Source organism: Rutidosis leptorrhynchoides, chromosome 3, assembly GCF_046630445.1.
Source record: "Rutidosis leptorrhynchoides isolate AG116_Rl617_1_P2 chromosome 3, CSIRO_AGI_Rlap_v1, whole genome shotgun sequence".
Classification (NCBI taxonomy): Eukaryota; Viridiplantae; Streptophyta; class Magnoliopsida; order Asterales; family Asteraceae; genus Rutidosis; species Rutidosis leptorrhynchoides.
The window spans coordinates 592497138-592524825 of record NC_092335.1 but is presented as its reverse complement, the minus strand read 5'-3'; the positions used below and the strand labels follow the sequence as shown (position 1 = coordinate 592524825).

The 27688-nt window shown below is 32.2% G+C and overlaps 1 non-coding gene across 1 annotated transcript; it reads left to right on the top strand.

Moving 5' to 3' along the window:
* The first annotated feature begins 3737 nt into the window (after nucleotides 1-3737).
* LOC139903405 (small nucleolar RNA R71) lies at nucleotides 3738-3844 on the top strand. Its single transcript, XR_011778226.1, has one exon. It is a non-coding gene; the product is annotated as a small nucleolar RNA R71 (small nucleolar RNA).
* Nucleotides 3845-27688: the final 23844 nt, after the last annotated feature.

Sequence of the window (27688 nt, the reverse complement as noted above, 5' to 3'; positions counted from 1 at the left end):
AAGGAAAACGTTGAACAAGCAACTGTTAAGGCAATGTCCCGTGACATGCTTTTGATTATGGTCTATATCGTGTCGGATGCAATTACTATACTTTGTAGGAGCAATAGTAAAGATCACCCTATAGTTTTTCGGTCTGGCACAAGGTCCTGTCTTCGACCATGCTATGCCACCACCGTTCTTACGGTTGACACCTGATTTGGTTCAGGTGACCTAATGAATTCTGGTGAATTCTCAGAATTTTACGTTCAATGGTAATGAACGCATTGAAAATGGGTTTTCAGAAAATAAATCGGTTTGTAATTTTGATCAAAATATTTTCTCGTTCAAGCTCGAGTTTAGATATCATCGAATTCCATGAGTTTGCAATTCTCAATCTTTAAGGTCAATCTCAAGGATTGAGTGATATCAGGCTTAAAAGCTGATTTTTGATCTTTAAAGAGATTATCCTTACTGGGGGTCTGATTCATTAGTCTTATCAAGCTAATTTGCACGGCGCCCTCCCAATTTTACTCGACAGATCCTCTCATGGTTAGGATAAGTTTGACCACTTGGCGACCATATTTGATGCTGAGGTCCGTGGATTTCCTGCTGATTTTAGAGATGACTTTTCTTGATTTTTAGTCAACCTACAGCTGGTCTGGACGACAATTTCTTGACCTAAATCAAGAAGCGCGTGTCTTTTTCGGAAGACTTTACTTCCTTTCAATGATGGAATTGATTCATCATGTAGATCCATCTTTCTTTCGAATATATTATAGTAAATCGGGTAAAACTGATTAGTTTAGTCCAAAATAAAAGTACCTGCAATAAGCTTGTATAAATATATGATATATGTTTTAAAGAACTTGGTGAAATCTTCCCACACTCAGCTTTTATTTATTTCTTTCTTTGCCTTTTTATTCTCCTCTATTCCATTTTAAATGAATTCAAGCGTTTTGGGTTGTTTCTCAATTTATGTCCTTTCCAAGGTAACAATAATTTTGGTAGTATCACCTAGTTTTATCGTTCATAAATATGTATAAACATGATTTTGAATTCATTTATTTGAAAATTTTTCAAATTTTCACAAAATTTGGCAATTAAACCAAGTGTAAACCCGAGAGAATTTATAACCCTTCCCCACACTTGAGATCTTGCAATGCCCTCATTTGCAAGAAATCAGTAAAAATTTAAATTCATGAGGGTGATTAGTGTAGAAAAATGATTAAAATTACCGAGTTTGCAAACATATTGTTGTTATTTCACATTTGATATTTTGCGTCTTGTCGTCAAAATTAGTAGCTTTTGCTGAACTTAATGACAGTCTTTGAAAGTGCGTTGTTTTACTCTGTTTTGTACATAAGATAAACTACAAACATATATACATATTTTTGAAGTTTGGTATATTACCCCACTTTTAAAAATTTATAAAATCTAAAATTTTTTTTGGCAAACTTTAAATCAATAAAATTAAAAATAATGATAACAAAATTTGTCGTCCCGCCCTCGGGTAAAGCAATTTCGGTTCAATGACCTAGTGTTTAACTCACGACGAATTTTAGAAATCATTTTTTTTAAACTTAATTAAATAAAGTAAATTTTTGTTTTTAAAATCACACAAAACTTAAATTTAAAAAGCATATTAATTTCATATAAAACCTACAAAACAAAAAAAATTCAGAATGGGGGGAGAAACTAGTTCTTTAGTGTCTGCTAGTGGAAAAGACCAATCGGATTCCATTCTCGGAACTACACGAGAACAGAATAACTAACCCTAGACAGTATTATTTCTTAGAACATTTGAATCTCCCCACACTTAGGTAGCTGTGGTGTCGAAATTGTGATTAACTTTATCGTCAATTTCTCTTGGACCATAATCAACTTGCATATCTGTGACTTTTGCTTTAAGCCATTGGTCGGATTCCTGTGTAATATCCATAAATTCAACTAGTTTCGCCTTTTCTTTAGGCGATAGATTGGATACTAAGCGGTTACATAACTTAAAGTTCCCCTTGGTTCTAGCATCGCGAATCCGTTTAATAAGTTTCTTCATTAAACTATTAATAACGGGATCATTTAATTTCGTATCAACAATGGGGTTCTTTGTTATCAGGTCATCATTAGGTGTTACTTCATTTTCCCCACACTTAGGCATTTTATTATTGTTAAGCACTACCGTTGGAGTTGGTAAAACAATATGTTTCTTACCAATCGTTTTTATTGATTCAACGGTTTTGGTTGGTGGAGATTTAGACTTTCGAATCATAAAGGTGATCGATTTCTCATCATTACTAAGTGTCATTCTACCCTTTCTTACATCAAATAATGCCCCGGTGGACGCTAAGAATGGTCGACCTAAAATTAGAGGAATGTTTGAGTCCTCTTCTATGTCAATGACAATAAATTTGACTAAAAAGGTTAAATTACCCACTTGAACGGGTAGGTTGTCGGCAATTCCAACTGGGTGTTTAATAGTTTGATCAAAGAGTCGAACACTCATTTTCGTTGGACTTAACTCACCTAATCCTAATCTCTTATATAATGAAAGAGGCATAACACTCACACTCGCACTCGCACCTAAATCTGCTAGTGCATCATACATGACACAATCACTAAGTAGACAAGGAACAATAAATTCACCCGGATCACCCAACCTGAGTGGAGGTTTTGGTGGAACTGTCTTTACCGGGTTTATCTTTACGGTTTTAGTTTCTTGTACTTTCTTATTATTCTTCTTCTTTCCAAAGGTGTCACAAACTTTATTACCTATTACTTCCTCATACTCAACTCCTTTTCTTGGAAACGGGATGGGTGGTCTGTATGGTGCCACCACTGGCTTTACATACTCGGGTGGTGGTGGTGGTTTAACTTCTTCATTGTTACTTACATCTAAAACCTTCCCATCTTCTGGTATTGGTTTTTCAAAATTCGTTGAAACCATGTTAACATTTTCATTCCGAGGATTTACTTCAGTATTACTCGGTAGCTTTCCTTGTTCCCTTTCACTCATCAATCTAGCAAGAGTACCTACTTGTTTTTCTAGATTCAAAATGGAAGCTTGTTGAGTTCTTAATGACTGATCAAACCTCTCGTTCGTTTGGGTTTGAGTTGCAATAAATTGTGTTTGAGATTCAACTAGCTTTTGTACCATTTCTTCCAGATTTGACTTTTTCTCTTCGATTTGTTGTGGTGGTTTATACAAGCTAAGTTTTTGTTGATTGAAAGTATTATTTTGAGTTGGTTGGTTATTCGGACCTTGTTGGTTATACGAGTTATTGTTGGGTCCATTTGGATTGTAAAGAATGTTTTGATTTCGATTGAAGTTTGACCTTGGCGGTTGATAATTAATTTGATAATTATTTCCCGGCCTTTGGTTCATGTAGGAAACATTCTCTCGTTGTTCCATGGTTTGTTCAATGTGACAATCTTTCATTAAGTGTGGTCCACCGCATTGCTCACAACTGATTCGTATTGCGTGAATATCTTTATTCATCTTTTCCATTCGTCTCTCGAAAGCATCTATTTTTGAGAAAACAGAATCAAAGTCATGGCTAGAATCTGCTCTAGCCGCTTTAGATGATCGAAAGATATCTTTTTCTTGGTGCCACTCATGTGAGTGGGAGGCTGTGTTATCAATAATTTTGTAAGCTTCAGTTGTGATTTTCTTCATAATGGAACCACCAGCTGTTATGTCGATGTCTTTTCGTGTAGCAACGTCGACACCTTGGTAGAATATTTGTACTATTTGATAAGTATCTAAACCGTGTTGAGGACATCCTCTCAACAACTTTCTAAATCTTGTCCACGCCTCATATAATGTTTCATTTGGCTTTTGCGTGAATGTAACAATTTCTCCTTGAAGTCTAACGGCTTTAGATGCCGGAAAGAATTGTTTAAGAAAATTTTCAACTAAAACATCCCATGTATCAATCGCCCCTTCAGGTAACGATTCTAACCAATCTTTGGCTTCTCCCTTTAAAGTTCAGGGAAATAATATGAGATAGATCTGTTCATCCTCCACTTCTCGGATTTTAAATAGAGTACAGATCCTATTAAAGGTACGAAGATGTTCATTTGGATCTTCCTTCGGGGCACCACTAAATTGGCATTGATTAGTTACCATGTGTAGGATTTGTCCTTTGATTTCATAATCTGGCGCATTAATGTCTGGCTTAATAATGGCGTGACCTTGGCCAGTGCGTGTGGCTCTCATTGGGGCTTCCATACTTAGAGGTTCCGTTACTTCTATAATTAAATTTGCTGAATACAAATCACTGGAGGATTCTGATTTACCGGTTTGTGGTTCAGGAGGAATGATTAGTGGTTCAGGATCTTGGAATTGTCCTTGAATATCCTCCGGGTTTTCAATTTTGAAGTCGGGTTCAAAAAATGGATTATCGGAAATTTGAATTGGAGTATTTGGTCGACTAGATGACGATTCTAAAGAAAAATCAACGGCGACAATATTGGCTAGATGTATTGATCGAGTTACAGGTGGTGAACGTATGAAAGGTGGTGAACGTTTTGCTCGGTGCATTCACTGAATATCCTATTAGTTATAAAGATAAAAATTATATAAGTTATGAAATTAATAGACTTTTCTGATTTTGCCCACGTTTTGAATAGCCAATAGATGCAGCAGGTAGCCAGGACCCTTTAAATCGGAAGCCCACAACTCGCCACTAACAAATCCAACTATTACTACGAACCAGAAAATTTTGGATGTCTATCAATTTAACCACTTAAAATAATTTTTCGTCGAAATTTTGAAATAAAAATCTATGTCCTAAAAACTAGAGCGTCGAGAAATAAGAAAGAAAAAGAGCGCGTCGAAAAATAAAAGGTCGAAAAATAAGAAAATTGTAGCGCGGAAAATTAAAAAGGGATTCTAAACGAAAAATGGGAATTACTTAAAAGGATACTAAAATTTTAACACGGCGTCACAAAATTTTAAGGCACCTAAATCTTAGTCTAAAGAAAAAGCACTTCAGGGATTTTACAACAAAGCCTAAAAATCAAAAAGTATAAAAATAACTATGGCAAAACTAAACTTAATACTAAAAGTTGTGACTAGAGTCTAAAAAGTTAAAGGTAATAAAACTTAAATATTTTTTTTTAACTTATAAAAAAAATAGAAAAGCAAAAACTATTTAATTATTTTTTTAATTCATTTACTATTCATTGAATAGTAAATGAAACGCAATTAATTAATTTACTATTCACATGAAAGCGACATGATAGAAATTATTAATTATAAGTTACATAATGTACCCCTGAAGTATTTAATAAATACGACTTTTTAAAACTTTACGATTCAAATTTGATTCAAAATTATTATTATATTATTATATTATTATATTTATTAAATTATTATATTTAAATTAATATATCTTTAATCAGTCAAAAACAAAAAAAAAACTTAAATACCCCGTGAAGACACAAAAAGTGTCCCCGGCAGCGGCGCCAAAAACTTGATGTGTTCTAGAGGGTGTGTATGAAACGGCTATCAGTTTTATATTTATTTACTACAGGAAATCACCTAAATTAAACTAAAACACAAAAGGCATGTATACCTATCGTGTAATAATATAGCTAAGGTAAAGTCCGGGAGGTCGATCCGTGGACACTATTATTGGGTGTCTTACTAGGTCAAATTAGTTAATTAAGTAGTTAAAGTAAATTTAGTAATATATAGTAATTATAGGTAACTTTGGGGGGATTTACCGTTTAATGACCGGTTTGTCGATTTTGAGACTTATATCACAGTTAAAACCTAATGCAAAATATTAAATATAAATATAACTTATTTTAAAGAGTAAAGTAAATGACAACAAATAAAAGTGTAATAATTAAAAATATAAATAAAGCATAAAAATAAAAGTGCGATAATTTAAAGTACGATAAATAAAATGACGATAAATGAAAGTACGATGAGATATAAAATAAAGGAATTATGCTTATTTAAACTTCCGTAATCATGATGTTTGACGTTTTGATTTTCATTTATTACTCTGAGTTAATTGTCCTTTGTCCTGGTTTATTTGATACGTCTATCTGGTTTTTGTCCATAATAGTCCATCGGTCATAAATATAAAGTGCGAGTGTCCTCGTCAAATTACCCTTATACCTGAAGTCAAATATTCCAACTGATTAGGGATTTAAACTGTGACGCAGTTATCACTTCTGTCAACAATTACACCAGTTATCACTGTATGTAATTCACCCCTGTTTTAATTAGTTTATGAATATGAATATTAATTCATCCACTTGATCAGAATGAATAATCAATTACCCAACCCAATTGATTAATTAAATGATTATAACAGATTCCATATGAACATCACTAAATAGGACAACCATAATCATTATTAATTTTTAGGTTAATTAATTTGAAGATAGGTTCGACAGACTCCAATGAGTTGTCACTCAATTAGACAATACCCCCCCCCCCCCCCATCTATTAATAGTCAATAGTCCAATTTCCACAAGTGTCGGTCTTTTGTCCAAACCCCAATTATGGTACAAAATCCAATAACCCCATCTTAATATTTAGTCCAACATCATGATTACTTCGGCTCAAAAAAGCATAATAATAACTTAGTTACGAGACATTAATTTAAAAAAGAAGAACATAACTTACAATGATTATTTATAGCGTAGCGTTACACGGACAGAGTTTCGATTTAAAACCTGTAAAACATTCTTACAATAACCCAATTATTATTAAACTTAAATTAAAATTATAATTATAAAATATAAATATATATATATATATATATATATATATATATATATATATATATATATATATATATATATCGTATATGATATGAGAAAGGAAAAGAAAAAGGTGTACTTTCTTCATTACTCCGTGCCTTGCTTTTATAGGCAAATAATTGATACTGTTGTAGGTGGAATGTTAGCTGGCTACCATTCAAAGTTGAATCAATAATATATCGTTGCGAATTATTGATTTGAAATTTTCACTTATGACCCTTTAACTATGCTCAATTAACAACTTTTTATTATTTATTATTATTCTTATTATGAATTATTTAAATATTATATTATATTCTTGTGCATAGTTGACTTGTACTTTCAGCTCCGTTGCGTCGAGCGTTGAAAGTTGGTTCATGTCTCGGTTTCAGATTTTCGAACGCCTTTTCGTATAATTTAATATCTTGTACTTTGCGTTTTGCGGCTTGTACTTTTGTAATTTTGAGACATTTCTCATCAATAAATTGAATCACTTGAATTGTACTTTGTACTTTTTATCTTTTTGGTCATTTGCGTCTTCAAATCGTCGAATCTGTCTTTTGTCTTCACTTTTTATTATTTAAACGAATATCACTTGAAAATAGAACAATTGCAACTGAAAACTTTACATATTGGAAAGATATTGCGCCTGAATATATGTTCATTTGTAGCACTATTAACAAGCAGCCAAATTATATACATAAACGTATAAATATTCCACTCACCTCGATTACTTGAAAATAAATCCCGCTTGAGCTCCTAATCGTCCAAATGCAATCACCTAAGTAATTCACAAACAAATAAGCTAAACACTCTAGCTTATACCCAAAACACCATTAAGTGAAATATTGACCCATTTGCACTTGCTTCCACTTTGACTAAGTCAAATCTCACCCGAAATCCCCATAATCACAATCGACTAGTGATTATGTTCTAACAACTCATTCTACTCAAGGTTTAACCAACAAAATACAATACTTGCATCATTTGACACAAAACCCATTTTGACCTAATCTCAAGTCAAAACACCCATTTGCAAGTTTACACCTCTAATCACTTATAACCTAAGTTAACTAGTGATTTTAACACCCGAACGTGATAATCAACTAATCAATTTCACCATCCAACCCAAAACCCACCAACAAATGGTTATTAACACCACTTACTAGCTCAATCACCCAATCATCAACTAGTGGGTTTACTTAAGAACACACAAGTCAAAACCCTAACTTGGAAATCAAATCTAACAATTGAAATTCGAAGTTAGAACTTACCAACACTACCAAAACGTAGCCAAAGAAGAGATGAACAACTTTAACACTTAGACTTTTGATCAATTCAAGCTCCTTCTTCTCCAAATCTCCAAATCTCTCTCTAGAAATCTCTCTCTCTAAGAATGAAATGAGAGTCTTTGTGGACTTGAAATGTGATCCAAAAGTGGATCCAAACCAGCTGATAAGCTCTCAGATCCAACCTCAAGTGAAATGACCAAAAAGCCCTTCAAATATCTAAAAATAGAAAAAGACAGGAATCTGTCGCTGGCAGGGTGCGCGGCGCGCACACCTAATGGTGTGCGGCGCACACAATGATCTGGGCAGTTTCTGAGCTTTTGATTCATACCACGCTTTGCCCACTATACGTACATCATTTAAACTCTATGTACAATCGATATTAGGGTCTTACACAAACCATATCATGGCAGGGATTTAGCATGAAACATAGCATGACAGCACAGTTATAGTTTGAGTACTTATGTCTAAAGCGTGAAACAGTTTAAAGCAAGCATGTGTCTCACCCCAAAAGTTTGTAAAACAATTACGAATATGAAGTTCACCTTAACAGCAGATGAATTTATTCCACGAAAGATGAATGAACGGGAGTAAATGACCGGGATCTCAACCTAGAGATATAAGTTTGGTTATTAGTTTGTTCAATCCGACAAGCAAAGGTTCATAAGTAAACTTATGAGTTGTTAAGTTTGTTTAACAAGTTTGTGTGTCCACCATAATAATGTTTAGATGTTGTACAACTTTGCCCAAACCTCGGTGTTATCAAGTAAGTCAAAAGATGACCAGATGCGGGGATCGAGAACTTTTGGCTAGACTTAGTCTACAACCTTAAGTTTAATTCAAAACCGTATTCCCATCGCGTTATCGTAAGTATCGGTGACGTTCGTATAAGGCATATGATGTTTCGCGAGGTGTATATAAAATACTATTAAATTTTAGCAGGAAATACTATTAAATATGATACAATTTTACACAAGATATTTATTTATTTAGAGAATGGATATACTTAAACCTTGCTACAACACTTATAGGCAGTGTACCTAATCGTACAGTAGTGTAGTTTTTAGTAAGTCCGGTTCGTTCCACAGGGAATTTTTTTAAACAAAGCTTAACGCTATATTAGTTTACTTTTATAAAAATACAAATATATATATAAGTAATATTATTATTATAAAGGGGGTTTTTACCGTTTAATGACCGGTTTGTCGATTTTAAAACTTTAGTCGTAGTTAAAACCAAATGTAAAATATTAAAAATAAATACAAGACTTAAATTAAAGCGTAAAGTAAATAACGATAATGAAATTGCGAATAATAAAAGTGCGATAAAATAAACTTGCGAGAATTAAAAAGTACGATAATTAAAAGTGCAATTAAATAAAATAACAATAAATAAAAATGCGATAATTAGAAGTGCAATTAAATATAAAATAAAGGAAATTAAATATGAAATAAAAGAATTATGCTTATTTAAACTTCCGTAATCATGATGTTTGACGTGTTGATTTTAGTTTTATGCCCATGGGTTAATTGTCCTTTGTCCTGGATTATTTAATATGTCCGTCTGGTTTTTGTCCATAACAGTCCATCAGTCATAAATATAAAGTGCGAGTGTCCTCGTCAAATTATTCTTATACCCGAAGTTAAATATTCCAACTAATTGGGGACTTAAACTGTAACAAGATTTTAATACTTTGTTTAATAATTACACCAGGATGTCGACTGAGTGTAATCCAAGGTTTTAATATTTTGTAATCAATTATGCCAAGTGTCCTTTTACATAATTTCACCCATGTTTTAATTATTCTAGTGGCTATTAATCCATTCCCGTGTCCGGTTAAATGAACGATTATTCGTACATATAAATACCCCGCCCATCGTGTCCGATCGAGTGTATATGGTAATTTATAGGGACGCCCAATTGTAAATCTTTATATTAACATTAACAAACTATCATTTAGTTAAACAAATATAAAGCCCATTAATAGCCCATAGTCTAATTTCTACAAGTGTCGTTCTTTTGTCCAAACCCCAATTATGGTACAACGCCCAATTACCCAATTTTAGTAATTAGCCCAACATCATGATTACTTCGGATTAAATAAGCATAATAATAACTTAGCTACGAGACATTAATGTAAAAAGGTTGAACATAACTTACAATGATTAAAAATAGCGTAGCGTTACACGGACAGAATTTCGACTTACACCCTTACAATATTCGCTAACATACCCTTATTATTAGAATTATAATTAAAATTAAAATTAAAATATAAATTATAAATATAAATATATCGTATGAATGGAGAAAAGAGAAAGATAGATTGATATTTTTGGTGCACCAAAGCTCGATTTTTATAGGCATGTGGGCTGGAACTGGGGCTCATGCGATCGCATGGATTTATGCCTTCCAGGCCATGCGATCGCATGGCCAGCTGGGGAGGCTCATATTTGGTTGTTTTCTTCTGCCGACAGTTTTATAAATAATATAAAATATTAAATAATTATAAGAATTATTTAAATATTATATTATATTTATGTGCATAGTTGACTTGTAATTTTTAGTCCGTTGCGTCGAGCGTTGAGAGTTGACTCTGGTCCCGGTTCCGGATTTTTGAACGTCCTTGCGTACAATTTAATATCTTGTACTTTGCGTTTTGAATCTTGTACTCTTGTAATTTCGAGACGTTTCTTATCAATAATTAAAACCTCTTGGATTGAATTTTGTACTTTTGAGCTTTTTGGTCGTTTGCGTCTTCAATTCGTCGAATCTGTCTTTTGTCTTCACCTTTTTTTATTTAAACGAATATCACTTGTAAATAGAACAATTGCAACTAAAAGCTTGTCTTTCTTGAGGAATAATGCTATGAAATATATGTTCGTTTTTAGCATTATCAAATATTCCCACACTTGAGCGTTGCTTGTCCTCAAGCAATATCGTCTTGAAATACTAGAATCACTTCTTTATTCTTCACACTTTGTACATCAGTGATTTCTATACGGCGGTATAAACAATGATAGTAACGATAGAACCATGGTTAAAGGTGGGTGTGTCATCCACAGTTGCCTCGGGTTTAGGTCAACGACACTTGCAATCAAATAGCCAATTTACTTTCGGTTTCCAAAGCAAAGTGCACATTTGAAAGGCGGTTTACAGTCCCACATGACTATGAAAATGTAGATCCTTAAGGAAATTGGATCTTTATGAAAATATTTGATCTTTTGAAAATTCAATTTAGCTTTTACCCTAGATAAGTTTTCCGGAATAACCCTTCACCGGTGTTTGCAAAATATTTTTGTGGGTTTGGTGGGTTTCAGATTTGAAAATTTTAGCTCAAAACTTGCGGTTTTGTGTCACCCACTTGCTAACCTTGTATTTGGAAAGCAACACGTCCAGTTTACTTGTCCCGTATATTACCTTTCGATAAACTACCGTCCGGTTGTAAAGGAAAGCATTGAACAAGCAACTGTTAAGGCAATGTCCCCTGACATGCTTTTAATTATGGTCTATAACGTGTCAGACGCAATTACTATCCTTGGTAGGAGCAATAGTAAAGCTCACCCTTATGATTTTTCGGTCTGGCACAAGGTCCTGTCTTTGACCACTATGCAACCACCGTTCTTACGGTTGACACCCGATTTGGTTCAGGTGACCTAATGAATTCCAGGTGAATTCCTAGGATTTTACGTTCAATGGTAATGAACGCATCGAAAATGGGTTTTCAGAAAACAAATCGGTTTTAATTTGATCAAAATATTTTCTCGTTCAAGCTCGAGTTTAGATATCATCGAATTCCATGAGTTTGTAATTCTCAATCTTTAAGGTCAATCTCTAGGATTGAGTAATATCAGTCTTAAAAGCTAATTTTTAATCTTTAAGGAGATTATCCTTTCTGGGGATCTGATTCATTAGTCTTATCCAGCTAATTTGCATGGTGCCCCCCCATTGTACGAGATAAATCCTTCTCATGGTTAGGATAAATCTGACCACTTGGCGACCCTGTTTAATGCTGAGGTCCGTGGATTTCCTGCTGATTTTAGTGATGACTTTTCTAGATTTTTCGTCAACCTACAGCTGGTCTGGACGACAACTTCTTGACCTAAATCAAGAAGCGCGTGTCTTTTTCGGAAGACTTTACTTCCTTTTAATGATGGAATTGATTCATCGTGTAGATCCATATCTTCTTTTCTTTCATCGGGTAAAACAGTTTAGTTTAGTCCAAAGCAAAAGTATTTTCAGTTATTTGTACAAAAATATGTGATATATGTTTTGAATAACTTGGAGAATTTTCTCACACTTGACTTTTATTTTCCTTTTTATCGTCCTCTATTCCATTTTAAATGAATTTTAACATTTTGGTTTGTTTCTCAATTTATGTCCTTTCCGAGGTAACAACAATTTCGGTGTTAAAACCTAGTTTTATCGTTCATAAATATGTATAAACATGATTTTGAGTTCATTTAATTGAAAATTTTGAAAAATTTTACTAGAATTGGGTAGTCAGTATATAAGACTAGGGCTGTTCTTTATTATCAGAGAGCACTAGATTCTAATACAACTACTGCTTTACTAGTATTTTTAATGGTAACCAAGTGTATAAAGATTAAAATTTTAAAAATCCGCAAGAATTTAACCCCTTCCCACACTTAAGATCTTGCAATGCCCTCATTTGCAAGAAATCAGTACAATTTAAATTATTGAGGGTGATTAGCGTAGAAATGATTAAATTTTACCAAAGTTTCCAAATATATTGGCGTTTGTTTGCTGAATGATAAATGGTGCATAGCATTTGTTCATTTCGTCTGTTGTTACATCACATTTATTTGTCATCTTGTCGTCAAAATTAGTAGCTTTTGCTGAACTTAATGTCAGTCTTTGAAAATGCGCTGTTTTACCCTGTTTTGAACAATCGACAATATACATACATACAAGTATAATCATGCATGGAAATTTGAAATGCGACTTAATATCCCACTTTCAAATTCTAAATATGAAATATTAGTACACAATAATAATAAAATAATAAAAATTACACAAATATATCCAATAACATAAGTTTAAACATGAAAAAGTCAAAAGATAAAAACATAATAATCATAAAAATAACCAAATGGAACTAAATCAGTCTGGATAGGGGTTCCAGTTCATCTCATCGGGTGGGTTCCATTGTTGGTTATAGGTGTTCTGATAGGCTTGGTTATAGTCATACCGGTTAAAGGGTGGTCGGATATCGGGGCTATGTGGCGGAAAATGAGCAGGTCTAGTAGGTACATAATTATTTGGTACCTGATATGATAGGTGGCTCATGATTTGGTGCTGATGAACTAACCAGCTATCGTGTTGGCATCTCCTATAATCCTCGTATACTCGCTCGGAGTTCCACTGCTCATACATACTATGTCTGGCCGCGTTCGTCATTGCTTCCTCATCTATACGAACGTGGACGTCAAGAATAGCATCTCGAAAGACATCCCTAATGTCTTCCGCCTCCTCCATTTCCTCGTCTGAGCCTCTCTCTACCTGAGGATGAGATCCCTCATAGGGTACCGCCTGGTTACGTCTACTTTTCAATACCTTAGCACCCACATAAACTTTCAATCCTAAGGGCTCAACCTGTTCTCTACAAATCTGTAATGGACCCCCTTGGTTCCTATCAACACCTAAATACTCTCCAATGAGAGTAACAAAAATACCTCCTCCTATTATACTCCCGTCCTGCATTCCCTCTACCATTTTAGATAAATAAAAAGCAACACAGTAAGGGATATTAACAAAGCTTCTAGGATCCCGAATACACTTTAGGTAGAATAAATCATATAAGGTAATTTTTTCTTTATTATGACCTCTTTGTGTAATCGAGTTAGCCAAAAATCTATGAATAATACGAAGCTCGGCTCTGTCAATATGTGTATAGGAGTGTCCTCCTGCTCGTGTAAAAACATCAAAATGTGACATACGCCTCCAAATGGCGTCAGCGTCAAAGTTACTATCTACCCGTTCACCATAATGAATCAAGTTTGTACAATCGGGTAATAGCAACTCACCAGGAGTATATATCTGTAAGGCCCTGGCCATGTCCAGCATGGACATTCTGTACATCCTACCGCTAAGGATAAACCTAAGAAATCTTCTATCATCTATCCTAACTATATTTGTATCAAGTGATACAGTACTCATCAACTCAACACACCATTCCTTATATACAGGTCTACGAATGGTGAAAAGACGTTCCCAATCTGTAAAAAAAGAACTGCCATACCTTTGAACTAAAAGCTGTCTAACACGATCAGCTAGATGGACCGTTTACAAAGGGGCCCAATCAATTACCCTTGGCACCTCTACATTTTTTGTTACCAATTTGAATTTGTTCCTTTGATATGTCTCGTAATCTCTCCATCTTCTATCAAATCTCAGATTAGGATGTAGAGTGTGCTCAGGAATCGTTGGGAATTCTACTGGCGGCCTCATTGGGAATACTATGAATTCATCAACAAACTGTACCGGATCATAATAAGGTATGTGCTGATCAGGCTGTTGTTGTTCCTGTTGTGGTTCTTGTTCGTGTTGCATTTCTGGTTCTGGTTCTGGTTCTGGTGCTGGTCGTCTAGATGATGATGCTCCTGAACCTCCAGTATCGGCTCTCTGTAAAACACATTAAACACAAAAATTGTGCATCCAAATATGCATTAGTGTTAGCAAAATAACAACTTAAAACAATCACTATAACATGTTAAATCAAAATTAAACTTATACACATTTTCACAATTTTTCACAATTCTACACTTTTCAAATAAGCACATATGAAAATGTATACAAAATTCATAAGCATTTAACTCAAATAACATGTCAAAATATTCATTACTAATAATTAAACAAGTCTCAAATGGCAAATATATCAAATTAATCAAGTTCATGAATTTTGGACTTAAAAAGTCCACTTTAATCTCCAAAAATCATGTTTAGGATCATTGTTTGGATCATTTAACTATCTAAACATGTTACACTACTCAATTTAGCAATAATTCATGACAAAAATCGGCCATAACCTGTTTATATCAAAAAGCCCCAAATTGCTCAAGAACACAAACCCTAGATTTCTAAAATTTTTGAAGTTTTTGGCTTCAAATCATGTTAAATAGCATCAATCTAGGTTATACATGCATAAAATACTAACAATTTAACACTAATTACACTAGAAATTAACAAAATTGCATTAGGTAAAAAATTGGTAATTATCACAAAAACTAGGAATTTATAGAGTTTAGGGGTGTAATTTTTACCAATTTGCTGAAGAATGAGAATCTAGGCATGATTAGAGCAAGAAAAATGACGAATTACGGTAAATTTTGGCGAAATTTGGTGAAGATTTGAGAGTTTTTTCGGGTGTATGTGTGTGTTTTGTGTGAAGAACAGACCCGCTGCTGTATTTGTTTCTGACCTGCATTTGGTCCCCATGCGATCGCATGGGTTCCAAGTGCAAACCCCATGCGATCGCATGGGGTGCCGGCTACAGTGATTTCAGACTTTTTTTTTTTTTTATATAAAACCTTATACTTTATAAAACTTATAATTAATTAAATTTTAACAATTTTGTTTTCCTTTAGGAGCGAGGGCGTTTCGGATCGTTGTCCTAGTCTGTCCCTCGACAAAATTTTAAAATTTGTCAAATCAAAGCGCGGTTTTTTTAAAAGTAAAGATTTTTGGGTTTTTTTAATGTTTTTGGCATACTTTAATTCAATAAGATTAAAAATAATGATAATAAAAGTTCTCGTCCCTCCCTCGGGTAAAGCAATTTCGGTTCAAAGACCTAGTATTCAACTTACGACGAATTTTAAAAATCATATTTTTAACTTAATGAGATAAAGTAAATTTTTGTTTTTAAATTCACACAACTTAAATATAAGATTCAAAATTAATATTAAAAATTCACATCAAACTTAAAATTTGAAATGCATAAAATTAAAAATTCATATTTTAAAAATTAAAAATTCACACCAAACTTAATTTAAAAATTCATATTATAAATTCACACCAAACTTATATTAATTTTTCAAATATTTACAATTTTAAATATATTGTTTTTACAAAGTTTACAATATTAATTTAAGATTTAAATATTAATTTTAAAAACATGGTAAAAATAAAATTAAAAATCTTTTTGGCTTTTTATCCTACTTTAATCAATCAAATATTATTAAAAATATGCGCCCCTCTTTTCGGTAAAGTAATTTCGGTTCCAAGACCTAATTTAACTCATGACGAATTTTTGAAATATTTTAGGTTGATTGATTAAAGATATTTATACCTTAAGAATAAACGTTAAATTTCGCAGTGATGTAATAAATTTTTGAATGATATCAATAATTTCGGTCGCCAAACCTAATTTTATTCAATACCAATTTAATACTTTATAGCGAACAAATTAGCGTTTATTATCAAAAGGTTAAAAATAAAAAAAAAATAAAAACTGTACAAACATACCTGTGAAATAGATTTCTTAGTTATATGATCTATCCCATTCATAAGATAGTCGGTTTAATTGGTTTTCCATAGCTACATAGGCGTAACCTCTAGCATTCAGTGTCTTTTCTTCTAAACATATGAACGGTCCGTCTCTGCATAAAGTAACAAATTTGGTATTTGAATAGGTTTGATTATTTGAACATTTACCTCCATGTGACCATTTTCCGCATTTGTGACATCGTTCTAGGTGTCGTGCTCTTCTTTTCGCTGCGGATTTTGATTTTCCTTTACCAAATTGTAACTTATTATCTTCGCATCTGGATTCTTTTCTAACTCCGTCCATTCTTTCTCTGATTACTGATACTATTTCACTCGGTAGTATGTCATTATTACGTTTAGTGATCAAAGCATGTAGCATTAGACCATGGTTTAGTTCACAGGCAGTCTTCATTTTGTAAAAACCTAAAAAAAATAAAAATTCAGAATGGGGGGAGAAGACTAGTTCTTTAGGGTCTGCTAGGGAAAGACCATTAGGGTTCCATTTTCGAGAACTACACGAAAACAGACAATCTAACTCTAACAGAATTACATATTATCCTTTAAATACTTGATTCTCCCCACACTTAGTTAGCTGTGGTGTCGAAATTGTGATTAACTTCGTTGTCGACTTCCATCGAACCATGTATGTAATGTTTAACTTTGTGACCATTAACTTTAAATTCAATCCCATTTGAATTTATCAATTCTATTGTTCCGTATGGGAAAACTCTTTTGACTATGAATGGTCCAGACCATCTTGATTTCAATTTTCCAGGAAATAGCTTGAATCGTGAATTGAAAAGAAGAACTCTGTCTCCTTCTTTAAATTCTTTTGAACTTCTGATTCTTTTATCATGCCATTTCTTCGTTCTTTCTTTATAGATTAACGAATTATCGTATGCTTCATGTCTTAATTCTTCTAATTCGTTTAGTTGACTTAACCGTAGACGTCCAGCTTCATGTAAATCAAGATTACATGTCTTCAAAGCCCAAAATGCTTTGTGTTCAATTTCTACTGGAAGATGACATGCTTTTCCATAAACAAGTCTAAAAGGTATGGTTCCAATTGAAGTTTTGTAGGCTGTTCTAAAAGCCCAGAGTGCATCCTCCAATTTAATGGACCATTCCTTCGGATTTGATCCTACGGTTTTCTCTAGAATACGTTTTAAAGCTCGGTTGGTATTTTCAACTTGTCCACTTGTTTGTGGATGATATGCGGTGGAGATTTTATGAGTTACTCCATATTTTTTAAGAACTTTCTCAAGTTGATTATTACAGAAATGAGTACCCCGATCACTTATTAAAGCTTTCGGTGTTCCAAACCTTGCAAAAAGACGTTTTAAAAAGTTGACTACAACTCGTGCATCGTTAGTTGGGAGAGCTTGTGCTTCCGCCCATTTAGATACATAATCAATGGCTACGAATATATATAGATTATTATGAGATTTTGGAAATGGACTCATAAAGTCAATACCCCAAATGTCAAATACTTCACATACTTGGATGACATTTTGTGGCATTTCATCACGTTGACTTATTTTTCCGGTCCTTTGACAAGCATCACAGGATTTGCAAAGAAGGTGTGCGTCTTTGTAAATTGTAGGCCAATAGAATCCAGCATCATAAACTTTTCTTGCTGTTAGTTGAGGCCCATAATGCCCTCCTGTTGGTCCTGTGTGACAATGGTTTAAAATTTTACTAGCTTCATCTCCAAATACACATCGGCGTATTATTCCATCGGGACAACTTTTAAACAAATGTGGATCTTCCCAAAAATAGTGTTTTATATCACTGAAGAATTTCTTTCGTTTTTGGTATGATAATCCTTTTTCAAGGAATCCACAAACTAAGTAGTTTGCATAGTCTACAAACCATGGAATTTCTTTATAATCTATCTTCAATAGATATTCATCAGGAAAGTTGTCTTGTATGGCCGATTCATTTAGAACTTCTAATTCGGGATTTTCAAGACGAGAAAGATGATCAGCGGCGAGATTTTCTGCTCCTCTTTTATCTCGGATTTCAATATCAAACTCTTGTAAGAGTAAGATCCAACGGATTAATCTTGGTTTAGCATCTTGTTTTGAAAATAGGTATCTAAGAGCAGAATGGTCGGTATAGACCACCGTTTTTGCTAGAACGAGATATGATCGAAATTTGTCAAAAGCATAGACAATAGCAAGGAGTTCTTTTTCAGTAGTTGTATAGTTCGTTTGTGCTCCTTGTAACGTCTTACTAGCATAATATATAGGTTAAAATCGTTTTTCAATCCTTTGTCCTAAAACGGCTCCCATTGCAAAATCACTTGCATCGCACATTAGTTCAAATGGTAGATTCCAATTTGGTGTTATCATGATCGGCGCATTAGTGAGTTTCTCTTTAAGAATATTAAAAGATTTGATACACTCATCTGAAAAGATGAATGGAGTATCCTTTTCTAGGAGTTTATTCATAGGAGTGGCAATTTTAGAAAAATCTTTTATGAAACGTCGGTAAAAACCGGCATGCCCTAGAAAACTCCTAACTCCTCTAACATTGGTGGGATGTGGAAGTTTAGCAATTACATCTACTTTAGCTCTATCCACTTCAATTCCTTCTTTTGAAATTTTATGTCCAAGAACGATGCCTTCTTTAACCATGAAATGGCATTTCTCCCAATTAAGTACTAGATTTGATTGTTCGCATCTAATAAGCATTCGTTCCAGATTAACTAGACATGATTCAAATGTATCACCGAAGACTGAAAAGTCATCCATGAAAACTTCCATGCATTCTTCTATCATGTCGTGAAAAATCGCCATCATACACCTTTGAAAGGTTGCAGGGGCGTTGCAAAGTCCAAATGGCATGAGTTTGTAAGCAAAAGTACCATAAGGGCACGTGAATGTGGTTTTCTCTTGGTCCTCGGGTGCTATTGGAATTTGAAAATCTCCGGAAAATCCATCTAGAAAACAATAGTAACTATTTCCGGCTAATCTTTCCAACATTTGATCTATGAAAGGTAAGGGAAAGTGATCTTTTCTGGTGGCGTCATTTAATTTTCTATAATCAATACACACACGCCATCCTGTTACCGTCCTAGTAGGAATAAGCTCATTTTTCTCATTTGTAATGACAGTCATGCCACCTTTCTTAGGCACGCATTGAACTGGGCTTACCCATGGACTATCAGAGATTGGATAAATTAAACCTGCATCTAGCAGTTTAATAATCTCTTTCTTAACTACATCTTGCATATTAGGATTTAGTCTTCGTTGGCGTTGCACATACGTTTTATGACCTTCTTCCATAAGGATTTTATGTGTGCAATATGAAGGACTTATTCCTTTAATATCATGAATCTTCCATGCAATGGCTGGTTTATGAGCTTTCAACATAGAAATGAGTTGTGATTTCTCATTTTCAGTAAGAGAAGACGATATTATTACAGGTAATTCAGATTCACCATGTAAATAAGCGTATTCCAAATGGTTTGGAAGTGGCTTTAACTCTAATTTCGGAGGTTCTTCTATCGATGATTTATATCGATATTTGTCTTCTTCTTTTAGCATTTGAATTTCTTCTGTTGTTGGTTCATATCCATTAGCTATAAGTGTAGCTAACATTTCAGCTTCATCAATTGGTTCATTACCTTCTCCTAAAGAACATTCTCCTGTTCCTTGTAATTCTGGAAATTCTTCTAATAATTCTGCATGTGCATCTATAGTTTGAATATAATAACATGTATCATCTGCAGATTGTGGTTGTTGCATTGCTCTATCAACTGAAAAGGTAACACTCTCATCCTCTATACTTAGGGTCAATTTCTTACCGAACACGTCTATCATTGCTTTAGCTGTGTTTAAGAATGGTCTTCCTAATATGAGAGGAACTTGAGAATCTTCTTCCATGTCCAGAACAACAAAATCTACTGGAAATACTAAAGTACCAACTTTAACTAGCATGTTCTCCATTATCCCTCTAGGATATTTTATTGATCTATCGGCTAGTTGTATGCTTATTCTGGTTGGTTTCAATTCTCCAAAGTCTAGTTTAGCGTATAGTGAATATGGCATTAAATTTATACTAGCACCTAAGTCTGCCAATGCTTCTATTGAACTAAGACTTCCCAGAAAACATGGAATTGTGAAACTTCCTGGATCAGATAGTTTTTCTAGTATCTTATTCAACAGCACTGCTGAACAATTAGCATTCATAGTAACAACCGAGAGTTCTTCCATTTTCTTTCTATTTGAGATTAGATCTTTCAAGAATTTAGCATATCTAGGCATTCCTGAAATCACATCAATGAAAGGAAGATTTACATTTATCTGTTTAAACATATCCAAGAATTTGGATTGCTCGGCTTCAAGTTTCTCTTTCTTCATTTTACTCGGGTAAGGAAGTGGTGGTTGGTATGGTTTAACATAAGGTTTAGCCTTAACTGTGTTATCTTCATTAACCTTTTCAACTACCGGTTCTTTTTCCTTATCCTGATCAGGTTGTGGTTCTTGTGGAGTAGGAATAGCTTCATCAGAAGTTACAGGTATTTCAGGTGGTTTAAGTGTTGTACCACTTCTTGTGGTAATGGCTTTAGCTGTTTCATTCCGGGGGTTAGCATTTGTATCACTAGGTAGACTTCCCGGTTTTCTTTCACCTATTAACCTTGCTAGGTTACTTACTTCTTGTTTCAGATTTTGAATAGAAGCTTGTTGATTTCTAAATGCTTGAGCATTTTGTTCATTGGTTTGTTTTTGAGATGTGAAAAACTGCGTTTGAGTTTCAACTAGCTTCGTCATCATATCTTCTAAATTCGGCTTTTTAGCATCGGTTTGTTGTGGTGGTTTATTTTGAAAATTAGGTCTTTGCCGATTGTAAGTATTATTGGATACTTGTTGATTGCTAGGACCTTGTTGGTTGTTTTATGGAATATCTCTGTTATAATTCTGGTTTTGATTGTAAATTGGTCTTGGCGGTTGATAATTATTCTGATAATTATTTCCAGGCCTTTGGTTTATGTATGAAATATTCTCTCTTTGTTCCATTGTTAATTCAATACTGAGACAATCTTTTGTCAAATGTGGTCCTCCACACTGCTCACAACTAATTCGTATTGAGTGAATATCTTTAGTCATCTTTTCCATTCGTCTCTCCACAGCATCTATCTTTGCGAAAATGGAATCTAAGTCATGGCTAGAATCGGCTCTAGCTGCTTTAGATGATCTAATGATATCTTTTTCTTGGTGCCACTCATGTGAGTGAGAAGCAGTGTTATCAATAATTTTGTAAGCATCAGTTTCGGTTTTCTTCATAATAGAACCACCAGCTGCTATATCTATGTCTTTCCTTGTAGTGATGTCGCATCCTTGGTAGAATATTTGTACTATTTGACAGGTGTCTAAACCATGTTGCGGACATCCTCTTAACAACTTTCCATATCTAGTCCATGCCTCATATAGAGTTTCATTCGGTTTCTGTGTAAACGTAACAATTTCTGCTTGAAGTCTTACGACTTTAGATGCAGGAAAGAATTGTTTAAGAAATTTTTCAACTAAAACGTCCCATGTATCGATCGCCCCTTCAGGTAACGATTCCAACCAATCTTTGGCTTCTCCCTTTAAAGTCCAGGGAAATAACATGAGATATATCTGTTCATCCTCCACTTCTCGAATTTTAAATAGTGTGCAGATCCTATTAAAGGTACGTAGATGTTCATTTGGATCTTCCTTCGGCGCACCGCTAAATTGGCATTGATTAGTCACCATGTGTAGAATTTGTCCTTTGATTTCATAATCTGGCGCATTAATGTCTGGATGAGTAATTGCTTGACCTTGGCCAGTGCGTTTAGCTCTCATTCGGTCTTCCATACTTAAAGGTTCCAGATTCTCCATAATTGAATTTGTTGAAACGGAATCACTAGAGGATTCTGATTTAATGGTTCGTTCCTCAACAATCTCTGTTTGAATGATTGGTGGTTCCGGAGGAAAGTTTAATGGTTCAGGATCTACGAACCGTTCCTGAATATTCTCCGGATTCTCAATTGTGAGGTCGGGTTCAAAAAATGGATTATCGGAAATTTGAACTGAAGTACTTGGTCGACTGGATGACGATTCTAAAGAAAAATCAACGGCGGTTATATTTGCTAAATGTCTTGATCTAGTTACAGGTGGTGAATGTACAAAAGGTGGTGATCGTCTTGCTTGGTGCATTCACTGAATATCCTATTAGTTTTTAAAAGGAAAGAAAAATTATAATAAGTTATCCAATCAATAGACTTTTCTGATTTTGCCCACGTTTCGAATAGCCAAAAGATGCAGCAGATGGGCAGGATTCGTTTGGTCTCAATATAATTGAGGACTGTTTGGCTCCAATAACCCGGTCCACGTACAAATCCAACTATTACTACGAACCAGAAAATTTTGATGTCTATCAATTTAACCACTTAAAATAAATTTTCGTAATTTTAAAAAATTTAGATAAGAAGTAGAATAAAAATCTGTCCTAAAACTAGAATAGCGAGAAATAAGAAAGAAAAAGAGTTCGTCGAAAAAGATCGAAAAAGAAAAATGGTTGAAAAATAAAAGGTGACGGAAAAATAAAAGAAACTTACAAAACTTAAAAACACTTGACTAACCTAACCTTATTACTACAACTAACTTAAAATTATAATTGCAAATTGAGATTACTAATTGGAATGATAATTGATACATAGGTAAAAGGTGTCTAAAAATATTAAAGCTTACAGGAAAAACTAAATCCCAAATGGAAATAACTTAAAAAGAAACTAAAACTTAAAAAGGCGTCGCAAAATTCTAGAGTACCTAAATCTTAGTCTAAAGAAAAAGCACTTAAGGGATTTTACGGCAAAGCCTAAAAATCTAGAAATAAAAATAACTATGGCAAAAACTAAGTTTAAAACTAAATATGAGCTAAAAATACAAATATTACGCTAAAACGATTAAAAATGGACAAAATATAAAAATATACAAAAAGTTGTAAAAAGTACAATTTTTATAAAAATATTATTTTTATATTATTTATTTTTAAAGGTATCAATTTTATAATTTATTAAAACAAAATAAAACTAATTAAAACTAAAAAAAAATACAAAATAAACTAAATAATAAAATAACAATACCCTAATTAGGGTTAATTAATAATAATTATAATTAATTATTATACTCTGTAATGATTGCTGGCTGCAGTCTGGCGTGTCAGATGGGCTCATGCGATCGCATGAGTCCTCAGTTGCCCAGCCATGCGATGCATGGGCTAGGGTTTCGGGTCACAGAGTGGGCTGCTACAGTACAGGCCGAATTAATAAATTTTTTTTTTTTTTTTTTGCTGTAAAATATAAAATATATTTATAAATTAAATAAAACTTAAATTTTTACAAACTAAAAAAAATAGAAATAAAGAAACTTTATAAAACTTAAATATTTACCAAACTCTTAAAAAAAATATTTATATTTTTGTTTTTCTTTTAATATTTTTGAATATTTAAAACGTATTTTTACAAAAGCGTACTAAAAATAAAAATCTTTTTTTTTTATATTAGCGTTGCGCTTCCGGCTTTTAAGCTAGATTGATTCCCCGGCAGCGGCGCCAAAAATATACTTGATGTTTCGCGAGGTGTATATAAAATACTATTAAATTTTAGCAGGAAATACTATTAAATACGATACAATTTTACACAAGATATTTATTTATTTAGAGAATGGATATACTTAAACCTTGCTACAACACTTATAGGCAGTGTACCTAATCGTACAGTAGTGTAGTTTTTAGTAAGTCCGGTTCGTTCCACAGGGAATCTTTTTAAACAAAGCTTAACGCTATATTAGTTTACTTTTATAAAAATACAAATATATATATAAGTAATATTATTATTATAAAGGGGGTTTTTACCGTTTAATGACCGATTTGTCGATTTTAAAACTTTAGTCGCAGTTAAAACCAAATGTAAAATATTAAAAATAAATACAAGACTTAAATTAAAGCGTAAAGTAAATAACGATAATGAAATTGCGAATAATAAAAGTGCGATAAAATAATATTGCGATAATTAAAAAGTACGATAATTAAAAGTGCAATTAAATAAAATAACAATAAATAAAAATGCGATAATTAGAAGTGCAATTAAATATAAAATAAAGGAAATTAAATATGAAATAAAAGAATTATGCTTATTTAAACTTCCGTAATCATGATGTTTGACGTGTTGATTTTAGTTTTATGCCCATGGGTTAATTGTCCTTTGTCCTGGATTATTTAATATGTCCGTCTGGTTTTTGTCCATAACAGTCCATCAGTCATAAATATAAAGTGCGAGTGTCCTCGTCAAATTATTCTTATACCCGAAGTTAAATATTCCAACTAATTGGGGACTTAAACTGTAACAAGATTTTAATACTTTGTTTAATAATTACACCAGGATGTCGACTGAGTGTAATCCAAGGTTTTAATATTTTGTAATCAATTATGCCAAGTGTCCTTTTACATAATTTCACCCCTGTTTTAATTATTCTAGTGGCTATTAATCCATTTCCGTGTCCGGTTAAATGAACGATTATTCGTACATATAAATATCCCGCCCATCGTGTCCGATCGAGTGTATATGGTAATTTATAGGGACGCCCAATTGTAAATCTTTATATTAACATTAACAAACTATCATTTAGTTAAACAAATATAAAGCCCATTAATAGCCCATAGTCTAATTTCTACAAGTGTCGTTCTTTTGTCCAAACCCCAATTATGGTACAACGCCCAATTACCCAATTTTAGTAATTAGCCCAACATCATGATTACTTCGGATTAAATAAGCATAATAATAACTTAGCTACGAGACATTAATGTAAAAAGGTTGAACATAACTTACAATGATTAAAAATAGCGTAGCGTTACACGGACAGAATTTCGACTTACACCCTTACAATATTCGCTAACATACCCTTATTATTAGAATTATAATTAAAATTAAAATTAAAATATAAATTATAAATATAAATATATCGTATGAATGGAGAAAAAAGAAAGATAGATTGATATTTTTGGTGCACCAAAGCTCGATTTTTATAGGCATGTGGGCTGGAACTGGGGCTCATGCGATCGCATGGATTTATGCCTTCCAGGCCATGCGATCGCATGGACAGCTGGGGAGACTCATATTTGGTTGTTTTCTTCTGCCGACGGTTTTATAAATAATATAATATATTAAATAATTATAAGAATTATTTAAATATTATATTATATTTATGTGCATAGTTGACTTGTAATTTTTAGTCCGTTGCGTCGAGCGTTGAGAGTTGACTCTGGTCCCGGTTCCGGATTTTCGAATGTCCTTGCGTACAATTTAATATCTTGTACTTTGCGTTTTGAATCTTGTACTCTTGTAATTTCGAGACGTTTCTTATCAATAATTAGAACCTCTTGGATTGAATTTTGTACTTTTGAGCTTTTTGGTCGTTTGCTTCTTCAATTCGTCGAATCTGTCTTTTGTCTTCACCTTTTTTTATTTAAACGAATATCACTTGTAAATAGAACAATTGCAACTAAAAGCTTGTCTTTCTTGAGGAATAATGCTATGAAATATATGTTCGTTTTTAGCATTATCAGCATACGTTATCGATATGATTATAGTTTTCACTTTGTTGCGTGTGTATAGGAATACAACCCCTAAATAGATTACTTATACAATAAGTACATATAATATGTTATATAAGTTATAATATAGTTATTATTAATAATGTATTATTATTATTAATTTAATTAAATTTATTAATATAATAAAGGTATCATTAGTTTTATTATATGTTTAATTACTATAGTAAAGTTATTAGTCAATATTATAGTTCAAGTGTTATTAGTAATTACTATTATAATTAGTAATTATATTGGATATTATTATATAATGTATATTTTATTCATACATTCTAATTATATTATATTATATCATATATATATATATATATATATATATATATATATATATATATATATATATATATATATATATATATATATATATATATATATATATAAACCATTAATCCATAAAATAATAAATAAATAACTAACAGTTAATTATAATTTAAGTTATAATGAAAGAATATCAGTTTATATTATGTATGTAATTTAATTATCATGTTCCTTTATTTATTTTTGTATTTTATCTTATTATATATTTCAGTTTTATCCATAACTACTTTAAATTTAAATAAAATTCGAAATTATTTTTTCTATTTTTAAGTATTAATATTAATTTATATCGATTATATATATATATATATATATATATATATATATATATATATATATATATATATATTTGTTAACCGAATAGAAAATAAATAAATAATAAGTTATCCATTGATCATAAAATTTATTAAAAATATGTAATACCTCAGAATAATAATAATAAATATTTTGATCATAACTGTTAAAAATAATTTTATTCGAATTTTGTAGGTTTATTTGTTTATTAAACAGTTTTCGAATACAATTAAATAGAGAATAAATATGTTGAATAATATATAAATTAGGTTTTTTGAGTTTAATAACTTATATATGATTAATAGAATCTATAAAAATTACTTTTTACAGTTTTTACTGATTTAAAACAATTTATTTTGATTTTCTACACACATTCACACTATTCGATACATAAATAAATAATAATAATTATTTGATTGATCTAATAATATAATAAAATATATTAACACGTTAGATCTATATTATTACGAATTTTTATCAGTTTATAAATAATTATAAAATTATATTTCTATTTATTATATATTTTTTATATGTACCGAATATGTATATATACATTAATTTCGTTTTTAATTTATTAATAATAATAAATTTGACCATAAAAATTATGAAAATAATTTTTATATCTAACTTAGAGGCATTAACATGGTTTATATATATTGGTTTCATATTTTAAAACAATAATTAGAATAAAATAGAAATCAGCTAAATAAAAAAATAAAAAGCTGAATAAAAAATAATAAAAGAAGAAAAGAAATAGAAATAAAGTTACCTCAAAAGCTTTTTCCAAGTTGAGAGAATTTTTAAGTATTTGTGACAAAATTTTATGAAAAAGTGTTGAAGAATTTATAGTTGAAAAGGAGATGGATTTATCAAATAAAAAAATATAAAATAAAATAAAAATGCTCATA